The following is a 12,069-nucleotide window of genomic DNA, read 5'->3' on the forward strand; positions in this document are numbered from 1 at the left end:
GCTTCATGTTTTCTAAGGCAAATATTTAATTACAATCTATTTTAACTAAAAATGTAAGAAAATTCAACATAAAATCAATAATGAGCTTATAAAAGCATTTAAAGCGAGTAATAAGGCTTTCGAAGGCATGAGTGACTATAAATGGACTTTTCTTCTCAATCGATGGTTTCGCTTCACGTTTCCCAAGGCAAAAATTCAATTATAATCTGTTTTAACCAAAAATGTAAGAAAATTCAACTTAAAATCAATAATGAGCTTATAAAAGCATTTAAAGCGAGTAATAAGGCTTTCGAAGGCATGAGTGACTATAAATGGACTTTTCTTCTCAATCGATGGCTTTCGCTTAACGTTTCCCTATGCAAACATTCAATTATAATCTATTTCAACCAAAAATATAAGAAAATTCAACTTAAAATCAATAATGAGATTATAAAAGCGTTTAAAGCGAGTAATAAGGCTTTCGAAGGCATGAGTGACTATAAATGGACTTTTCTTACCAATCGATGGCTTTCGCTTCATGTTTTCTAAGCCAAATATTTAATTACAATCTATTTTAACCAAAAATGCAAGAAAATTCAACATAAAATCAATAATGAGATTATAAAACCATTTTAAACGGGTAATAAGGATTTCGAAGGCATGAGTGACTATAAATGGACTTTTCTTACCAATTGGTGGCTTTCGCTTCATGTTTTCTAAGGCAAATATTTAATTACAATCTATTTTAACTAAAAATGTAAGAAAATTCAACATAAAATCAATAATGAGCTTATAAAAGCATTTAAACCGAGTAATAAGGCTTTCGAAGGCATGAGTGACTATAAATGGACTTTTCTTCTCAATCGATGGTTTCGCTTCACGTTTCCCAAGGCAAACATTCAATTATAATCTGTTTTAACCAAAAATGTAAGAAAATTCAACTTAAAATCAATAATGAGCTTATAAAAGCATTTAAAGCGAGTAATAAGGCTTTGGAAGGCATGAGTGACTATAAATGGACTTTTCTTCTCAATCGATGGCTTTCGCTTAACGTTTCCCTATGCAAACATTCAATTATAATCTATTTCAACCAAAAATATAAGAAAATTCAACTTAAAATCAATAATGAGATTATAAAAGCGTTTAAAGCGAGTAATAAGGCTTTCGAAGGCATGAGTGACTATAAATGGACTTTTCTTACCAATCGATGGCTTTCGCTTCATGTTTTCTAAGCCAAACATTTAATTACAATCTATTTTAACCAAAAATGCAAGAAAATTCAACATAAAATCAATAATGAGATTATAAAACCATTTTAAACGGGTAATAAGGATTTCGAAGGCATGAGTGACTATAAATGGACTTTTCTTACCAATTGGTGGCTTTCGCTTCATGTTTTCTAAGGCAAATATTTAATTACAATCTATTTTAACTAAAAATGTAAGAAAATTCAACATAAAATCAATAATGAGCTTATAAAAGCATTTAAAGCGAGTAATAAGGCTTTCGAAGGCATGAGTGACTATAAATGGACTTTTCTTCTCAATCGATGGTTTCGCTTCACGTTTCCCAAGGCAAACATTCAATTATAATCTGTTTTAACCAAAAATGTAAGAAAATTCAACTTAAAATCAATAATGCGATTATAAAACCATTTTAAGCGAGTAATAAGGCTTTCGAAGGTATGAGTGACTATAAATGTACTTTTCTTCGCAATCGATGGCTTTCGCTTCACGTTTCCCAAGGCAAACATTCAATTACAATCCGTTTTAACCAAAAATCTAAGAAAATTCAACTTAAAATCAATAATGAGATTATAAAAGCATTTAAAGCGAGTAATAAGGCTTTCGAAGGCATGAGTGACTATAAATGGACTTTTCTTCTTAATCGATGGCTTTCGCTTCACGTTTCCCTATGCAAACATTCAATTATAATCTGTTTCAACCAAAAATGTAAGAAAATTCAACTTAAAATCAATAATGAGATTATAAAAGCGTTTAAAGCGAGTAATAAGGCTTTCGAAGGCATGAGTGACTATAAATGGACTTTTCTTACCAATCGATGGCTTTCGCTTCATGTTTTCTAAGCCAAACATTTAATTACAATCTATTTTAACCAAAAATGCAAGAAAATTCAACATAAAATCAATAATGAGATTATAAAACCATTTTAAACGGGTAATAAGGATTTCGAAGGCATGAGTGACTATAAATGGACTTTTCTTACCAATTGATGGCTTTCGCTTCATGTTTTCTAAGGCAAATATTTAATTACAATCTATTTTAACTAAAAATGTAAGAAAATTCAACATAAAATCAATAATGAGCTTATAAAAGCATTTAAACCGAGTAATAAGGCTTTGGAAGGCATGAGTGACTAAAAATGGACTTTTCTTCTCAATCGATGGTTTCGCTTCACGTTTCCCAAGGCAAACATTCAATTATAATCTGTTTTAACCAAAAATGTAAGAAAATTCAACTTAAAATCAATAATGAGCTTATAAAAGCATTTAAAGCGAGTAATAAGGCTTTGGAAGGCATGAGTGACTATAAATGGACTTTTCTTCTCAATCGATGGCTTTCGCTTAACGTTTCCCTATGCAAACATTCAATTATAATCTATTTCAACCAAAAATATAAGAAAATTCAACTTAAAATCAATAATGAGATTATAAAAGCGTTTAAAGCGAGTAATAAGGCTTTCGAAGGCATGAGTGACTATAAATGGACTTTTCTTACCAATCGATGGCTTTCGCTTCATGTTTTCTAAGCCAAATATTTAATTACAATCTATTTTAACCAAAAATGCAAGAAAATTCAACATAAAATCAATAATGAGATTATAAAACCATTTTAAACGGGTAATAAGGATTTCGAAGGCATGAGTGACTATAAATGGACTTTTCTTACCAATTGGTGGCTTTCGCTTCATGTTTTCTAAGGCAAATATTTAATTACAATCTATTTTAACTAAAAATGTAAGAAAATTCAACATAAAATCAATAATGAGCTTATAAAAGCATTTAAAGCGAGTAATAAGGCTTTCGAAGGCATGAGTGACTATAAATGGACTTTTCTTCTCAATCGATGGTTTCGCTTCACGTTTCCCAAGGCAAACATTCAATTATAATCTGTTTTAACCAAAAATGTAAGAAAATTCAACTTAAAATCAATAATGAGCTTATAAAAGCATTTAAAGCGAGTAATAAGGCTTTGGAAGGCATGAGTGACTATAAATGGACTTTTCTTCTCAATCGATGGCTTTCGCTTAATGTTTCCCTATGCAAACATTCAATTATAATCTATTTCAACCAAAAATATAAGAAAATTCAACTTAAAATCAATAATGAGATTATAAAAGCGTTTAAAGCGAGTAATAAGGCTTTCGAAGGCATGAGTGACTATAAATGGACTTTTCTTACCAATCGATGGCTTTCGCTTCATGTTTTCTAAGCCAAATATTTAATTACAATCTATTTTAACCAAAAATGCAAGAAAATTCAACATAAAATCAATAATGAGATTATAAAACCATTTTAAACGGGTAATAAGGATTTCGAAGGCATGAGTGACTATAAATGGACTTTTCTTACCAATTGGTGGCTATCGCTTCATGTTTTCTAAGGCAAATATTTAATTACAATCTATTTTAACTAAAAATGTAAGAAAATTCAACATAAAATCAATAATGAGCTTATAAAAGCATTTAAAGCGAGTAATAAGGCTTTCGAAGGCATGAGTGACTATAAATGGACTTTTCTTCTCAATCGATGGTTTCGCTTCACGTTTCCCAAGGCAAACATTCAATTATAATCTGTTTTAACCAAAAATGTAAGAAAATTCAACTTAAAATCAATAATGAGATTATAAAAGCATTTAAAGCGAGTAATAAGGCTTTCGAAGGCATGAGTGACTATAAATGGACTTTTCTTCTTAATCGATGGCTTTTGCTTCACGTTTCCCTATGCAAACATTCAATTATAATCTGTTTCAACCAAAAATGTAAGAAAATTCAACTTAAAATCAATAATGAGATTATAAAAGCGTTTAAAGCGAGTAATAAGGCTTTCGAAGGCATGAGTGACTATAAATGGACTTTTCTTACCAATCGATGGCTTTCGCTTCATGTTTTCTAAGCCAAACATTTAATTACAATCTATTTTAACCAAAAATGCAAGAAAATTCAACATAAAATCAATAATGAGATTATAAAACCATTTTAAACGGGTAATAAGGATTTCGAAGGCATGAGTGACTATAAATGGACTTTTCTTACCAATTGATGGCTTTCGCTTCATGTTTTCTAAGGCAAATATTTAATTACAATCTATTTTAACTAAAAATGTGAGAAAATTCAACATAAAATCAATAATGAGCTTATAAAAGCATTTAAAGCGAGTAATAAGGCTTTCGAAGGCATGAGTGACTATAAATGGACTTTTCTTCTCAATCGATGGTTTCGCTTCACGTTTCCCAAGGCAAACATTCAATTATAATCTGTTTTAACCAAAAATGTAAGAAAATTCAACTTAAAATCAATAATGAGCTTATAAAAGCATTTAAAGCGAGTAATAAGGCTTTGGAAGGCATGAGTGACTATAAATGGACTTTTCTTCTCAATCGATGGCTTTCGCTTAATGTTTCCCTATGCAAACATTCAATTATAATCTATTTCAACCAAAAATATAAGAAAATTCAACTTAAAATCAATAATGAGATTATAAAAGCGTTTAAAGCGAGTAATAAGGCTTTCGAAGGCATGAGTGACTATAAATGGACTTTTCTTACCAATCGATGGCTTTCGCTTCATGTTTTCTAAGCCAAACATTTAATTACAATCTATTTTAACCAAAAATGCAAGAAAATTCAACATAAAATCAATAATGAGATTATAAAACCATTTTAAACGGGTAATAAGGATTTCGAAGGCATGAGTGACTATAAATGGACTTTTCTTACCAATTGGTGGCTTTCGCTTCATGTTTTCTAAGGCAAATATTTAATTACAATCTATTTTAACTAAAAATGTAAGAAAATTCAACATAAAATCAATAATGAGCTTATAAAAGCATTTAAAGCGAGTAATAAGGCTTTCGAAGGCATGAGTGACTATAAATGGACTTTTCTTCTCAATCGATGGTTTCGCTTCACGTTTCCCAAGGCAAACATTCAATTATAATCTGTTTTAACCAAAAATGTAAGAAAATTCAACTTAAAATCAATAATGCGATTATAAAAGCATTTAAAGCGAGTAATAAGGCTTTCGAAGGTATGAGTGACTATAAATGTACTTTTCTTCGCAATCGATGGCTTTCGCTTCACGTTTCCCAAGGCAAACATTCAATTACAATCCGTTTTAACCAAAAATCTAAGAAAATTCAACTTAAAATCAATAATGAGATTATAAAAGCATTTAAAGCGAGTAATAAGGCTTTCGAAGGCATGAGTGACTATAAATGGACTTTTCTTCTTAATCGATGGCTTTCGCTTCACGTTTCCCTATGCAAACATTCAATTATAATCTGTTTCAACCAAAAATGTAAGAAAATTCAACTTAAAATCAATAATGAGATTATAAAAGCGTTTAAAGCGAGTAATAAGGCTTTCGAAGGCATGAGTGACTATAAATGGACTTTTCTTACCAATCGATGGCTTTCGCTTCATGTTTTCTAAGCCAAACATTTAATTACAATCTATTTTAACCAAAAATGCAAGAAAATTCAACATAAAATCAATAATGAGATTATAAAACCATTTTAAACGGGTAATAAGGATTTCGAAGGCATGAGTGACTATAAATGGACTTTTCTTACCAATTGGTGGCTTTCGCTTCATGTTTTCTAAGGCAAATATTTAATTACAATCTATTTTAACTAAAAATGTAAGAAAATTCAACATAAAATCAATAATGAGCTTATAAAAGCATTTAAAGCGAGTAATAAGGCTTTCGAAGGCATGAGTGACTATAAATGGACTTTTCTTCTCAATCGATGGTTTCGCTTCACGTTTCCCAAGGCAAACATTCAATTATAATCTGTTTTAACCAAAAATGTAAGAAAATTCAACTTAAAATCAATAATGAGATTATAAAAGCATTTAAAGCGAGTAATAAGGCTTTCGAAGGCATGAGTGACTATAAATGGACTTTTCTTCTTAATCGATGGCTTTTGCTTCACGTTTCCCTATGCAAACATTCAATTATAATCTGTTTCAACCAAAAATGTAAGAAAATTCAACTTAAAATCAATAACGAGATTATAAAAGCGTTTAAAGCGAGTAATAAGGCTTTCGAAGGCATGAGTGACTATAAATGGACTTTTCTTACCAATCGATGGCTTTCGCTTCATGTTTTTTAAGCCAAACATTTAATTACAATCTATTTTAACCAAAAATGCAAGAAAATTCAACATAAAATCAATAATGAGATTATAAAACCATTTTAAACGGGTAATAAGGATTTCGAAGGCATGAGTGACTATAAATGGACTTTTCTTACCAATTGATGGCTTTCGCTTCATGTTTTCTAAGGCAAATATTTAATTACAATCTATTTTAACTAAAAATGTGAGAAAATTCAACATAAAATCAATAATGAGCTTATAAAAGCATTTAAACCGAGTAATAAGGCTTTCGAAGGCATGAGTGACTATAAATGGACTTTTCTTCTCAATCGATGGTTTCGCTTCACGTTTCCCAAGGCAAACATTCAATTATAATCTGTTTTAACCAAAAATGTAAGAAAATTCAACTTAAAATCAATAATGAGCTTATAAAAGCATTTAAAGCGAGTAATAAGGCTTTGGAAGGCATGAGTGACTATAAATGGACTTTTCTTCTCAATCGATGGCTTTCGCTTAATGTTTCCCTATGCAAACATTCAATTATAATCTATTTCAACCAAAAATATAAGAAAATTCAACTTAAAATCAATAATGAGATTATAAAAGCGTTTAAAGCGAGTAATAAGGCTTTCGAAGGCATGAGTGACTATAAATGGACTTTTCTTACCAATCGATGGCTTTCGCTTCATGTTTTCTAAGCCAAACATTTAATTACAATCTATTTTAACCAAAAATGCAAGAAAATTCAACATAAAATCAATAATGAGATTATAAAACCATTTTAAACGGGTAATAAGGATTTCGAAGGCATGAGTGACTATAAATGGACTTTTCTTACCAATTGGTGGCTTTCGCTTCATGTTTTCTAAGGCAAATATTTAATTACAATCTATTTTAACTAAAAATGTAAGAAAATTCAACATAAAATCAATAATGAGCTTATAAAAGCATTTAAACCGAGTAATAAGGCTTTCGAAGGCATGAGTAACTATAAATGGACTTTTCTTCTCAATCGATGGTTTCGCTTCATGTTTCCCAAGGCAAACATTCAATTATAATCTGTTTTAACCAAAAATGTAAGAAAATTCAACTTAAAATCAATAATGAGATTATAAAAGCATTTAAAGCGAGTAATAAGGCTTTCGAAGGCATGAGTGACTATAAATGGACTTTTCTTACCAATCGATGGCTTTCGCTTCATGTTTTCTAAGCCAAACATTTAATTACAATCTATTTTAACCAAAAATGCAAGAAAATTCAACATAAAATCAATAATGAGATTATAAAACCATTTTAAACGGGTAATAAGGATTTCGAAGGCATGAGTGACTATAAATGGACTTTTCTTACCAATTGATGGCTTTCGCTTCATGTTTTCTAAGGCAAATATTTAATTACAATCTATTTTAACTAAAAATGTGAGAAAATTCAACATAAAATCAATAATGAGCTTATAAAAGCATTTAAACCGAGTAATAAGGCTTTCGAAGGCATGAGTGACTATAAATGGACTTTTCTTCTCAATCGATGGTTTCGCTTCACGTTTCCCAAGGCAAACATTCAATTATAATCTGTTTTAACCAAAAATGTAAGAAAATTCAACTTAAAATCAATAATGAGCTTATAAAAGCATTTAAAGCGAGTAATAAGGCTTTGGAAGGCATGAGTGACTATAAATGGACTTTTCTTCTCAATCGATGGCTTTCGCTTAATGTTTCCCTATGCAAACATTCAATTATAATCTATTTCAACCAAAAATATAAGAAAATTCAACTTAAAATCAATAATGAGATTATAAAAGCGTTTAAAGCGAGTAATAAGGCTTTCGAAGGCATGAGTGACTATAAATGGACTTTTCTTACCAATCGATGGCTTTCGCTTCATGTTTTCTAAGCCAAACATTTAATTACAATCTATTTTAACCAAAAATGCAAGAAAATTCAACATAAAATCAATAATGAGATTATAAAACCATTTTAAACGGGTAATAAGGATTTCGAAGGCATGAGTGACTATAAATGGACTTTTCTTACCAATTGGTGGCTTTCGCTTCATGTTTTCTAAGGCAAATATTTAATTACAATCTATTTTAACTAAAAATGTAAGAAAATTCAACATAAAATCAATAATGAGCTTATAAAAGCATTTAAAGCGAGTAATAAGGCTTTCGAAGGCATGAGTGACTATAAATGGACTTTTCTTCTCAATCGATGGTTTCGCTTCACGTTTCCCAAGGCAAACATTCAATTATAATCTGTTTTAACCAAAAATGTAAGAAAATTCAACTTAAAATCAATAATGAGCTTATAAAAGCATTTAAAGCGAGTAATAAGGCTTTCGAAGGCATGAGTGACTATAAATGGACTTTTCTTCTCAATCGATGGCTTTCGCTTAACGTTTCCCTATGCAAACATTCAATTATAATCTATTTCAACCAAAAATATAAGAAAATTCAACTTAAAATCAATAATGAGATTATAAAAGCGTTTAAAGCGAGTAATAAGGCTTTCGAAGGCATGAGTGACTATAAATGGACTTTTCTTACCAATCGATGGCCTTCGCTTCATGTTTTCTAAGCCAAATATTTAATTACAATCTATTTTAACCAAAAATGCAAGAAAATTCAACATAAAATCAATAATGAGATTATAAAACCATTTTAAACGGGTAATAAGGATTTCGAAGGCATGAGTGACTATAAATGGACTTTTCTTACCAATTGGTGGCTTTCGCTTCATGTTTTCTAAGGCAAATATTTAATTACAATCTATTTTAACTAAAAATGTAAGAAAATTCAACATAAAATCAATAATGAGCTTATAAAAGCATTTAAACCGAGTAATAAGGCTTTCGAAGGCATGAGTGACTATAAATGGACTTTTCTTCTCAATCGATGGTTTCGCTTCACGTTTCCCAAGGCAAACATTCAATTATAATCTGTTTTAACCAAAAATGTAAGAAAATTCAACTTAAAATCAATAATGAGCTTATAAAAGCATTTAAAGCGAGTAATAAGGCTTTGGAAGGCATGAGTGACTATAAATGGACTTTTCTTCTCAATCGATGGCTTTCGCTTAACGTTTCCCTATGCAAACATTCAATTATAATCTATTTCAACCAAAAATATAAGAAAATTCAACTTAAAATCAATAATGAGATTATAAAAGCGTTTAAAGCGAGTAATAAGGCTTTCGAAGGCATGAGTGACTATAAATGGACTTTTCTTACCAATCGATGGCTTTCGCTTCATGTTTTCTAAGCCAAACATTTAATTACAATCTATTTTAACCAAAAATGCAAGAAAATTCAACATAAAATCAATAATGAGATTATGAAACCATTTTAAACGGGTAATAAGGATTTCGAAGGCATGAGTGACTATAAATGGACTTTTCTTACCAATTGGTGGCTTTCGCTTCATGTTTTCTAAGGCAAATATTTAATTACAATCTATTTTAACTAAAAATGTAAGAAAATTCAACATAAAATCAATAATGAGCTTAGAAAAGCATTTAAAGCGAGTAATAAGGCTTTTGAAGGCATGAGTGACTATAAATGGACTTTTCTTCTCAATCGATGGTTTCGCTTCACGTTTCCCAAGGCAAACATTCAATTATAATCTGTTTTAACCAAAAATGTAAGAAAATTCAACTTAAAATCAATAATGCGATTATAAAACCATTTTAAGCGAGTAATAAGGCTTTCGAAGGTATGAGTGACTATAAATGTACTTTTCTTCGCAATCGATGGCTTTCGCTTCACGTTTCCCAAGGCAAACATTCAATTACAATCCGTTTTAACCAAAAATCTAAGAAAATTCAACTTAAAATCAATAATGAGATTATAAAAGCATTTAAAGCGAGTAATAAGGCTTTCGAAGGCATGAGTGACTATAAATGGACTTTTCTTCTTAATCGATGGCTTTCGCTTCACGTTTCCCTATGCAAACATTCAATTATAATCTGTTTCAACCAAAAATGTAAGAAAATTCAACTTAAAATCAATAATGAGATTATAAAAGCGTTTAAAGCGAGTAATAAGGCTTTCGAAGGCATGAGTGACTATAAATGGACTTTTCTTACCAATCGATGGCTTTCGCTTCATGTTTTCTAAGCCAAACATTTAATTACAATCTATTTTAACCAAAAATGCAAGAAAATTCAACATAAAATCAATAATGAGATTATAAAACCATTTTAAACGGGTAATAAGGATTTCGAAGGCATGAGTGACTATAAATGGACTTTTCTTACCAATTGGTGGCTTTCGCTTCATGTTTTCTAAGGCAAATATTTAATTACAATCTATTTTAACTAAAAATGTAAGAAAATTCAACATAAAATCAATAATGAGCTTATAAAAGCATTTAAACCGAGTAATAAGGCTTTCGAAGGCATGAGTGACTATAAATGTACTTTTCTTCTCAATCGATGGTTTCGCTTCACGTTTCCCAAGGCAAACATTCAATTATAATCTGTTTTAACCAAAAATGTAAGAAAATTCAACTTAAAATCAATAATGAGCTTATAAAAGCATTTAAAGCGAGTAATAAGGCTTTCGAAGGCATGAGTGACTATAAATGGACTTTTCTTCTCAATCGATGGCTTTCGCTTAACGTTTCCCTATGCAAACATTCAATTATAATCTATTTCAACAAAAAATATAAGAAAATTCAACTTAAAATCAATAATGAGATTATAAAAGCGTTTAAAGCGAGTAATAAGGCTTTCGAAGGCATGAGTGACTATAAATGGACTTTTCTTACCAATCGATGGCTTTCGCTTCATGTTTTCTAAGCCAAACATTTAATTACAATCTATTTTAACCAAAAATGCACGAAAATTCATCATAAAATCAATAATGAGATTATAAAACCATTTTAAACAGGTAATAAGGATTTCGAAGGCATGAGTGACTATAAATGGACTTTTCTTACCAATTGATGGCTTTCGCTTCATGTTTTCTAAGGCAAATATTTAATTACAATCTATTTTAACTAAAAATGTAAGAAAATTCAACATAAAATCAATAATGAGCTTATAAAAGCATTTAAAGCGAGTAATAAGGCTTTCGAAGGCATGAGTGACTATAAATGGACTTTTCTTCTCAATCGATGGTTTCGCTTCACGTTTCCCAAGGAAAACATTCAATTATAATCTGTTTTAACCAAAAATGTAAGAAAATTCAACTTAAAATCAATAATGAGCTTATAAAAGCATTTAAAGCGAGTAATAAGGCTTTCGAAGGCATGAGTGACTATAAATGGACTTTTCTTCTCAATCGATGGCTTTCGCTTCACGTTTCCCTATGCAAACATTCAATTATAATCTATTTCAACCAAAAATGTATGAAAATTCAACTTAAAATCAATAATGAGATTATAAAGGCGTTTAAAGCGAGTAATAAGGCTTTCGAAGGCATGAGTGAATATAAATGGACTTTTCTTACCAATCGATGGCTTTCGCTTCATGTTTTCTAAGGCAAACATTTAATTACAATCTATTTTAACCAAAAATGCAAGAAAATTCAACATAAAATCAATAATGAGATTATAAAACCATTTTAAACGGGTAATAAGGCTTTCGAAGGCATGAGTGACTGTAAATGGACTTTTCTTACCAATCGATTGCTTTCGCTTCATATTTTCTAAGGCAAACAATTAATTACAATCTATTTTAACCAAAAATGTAAGAAAATTCAACATAAAATCAATAATGAGCTTATAAAAGCATTTAAAGCGAGTAATAAGG

This window comes from Theobroma cacao, chromosome 2 (genome assembly GCF_053813885.1).
Source record: "Theobroma cacao isolate CCN51 chromosome 2, ASM5381388v1, whole genome shotgun sequence".
NCBI classification, from domain to species: Eukaryota; Viridiplantae; Streptophyta; class Magnoliopsida; order Malvales; family Malvaceae; genus Theobroma; species Theobroma cacao.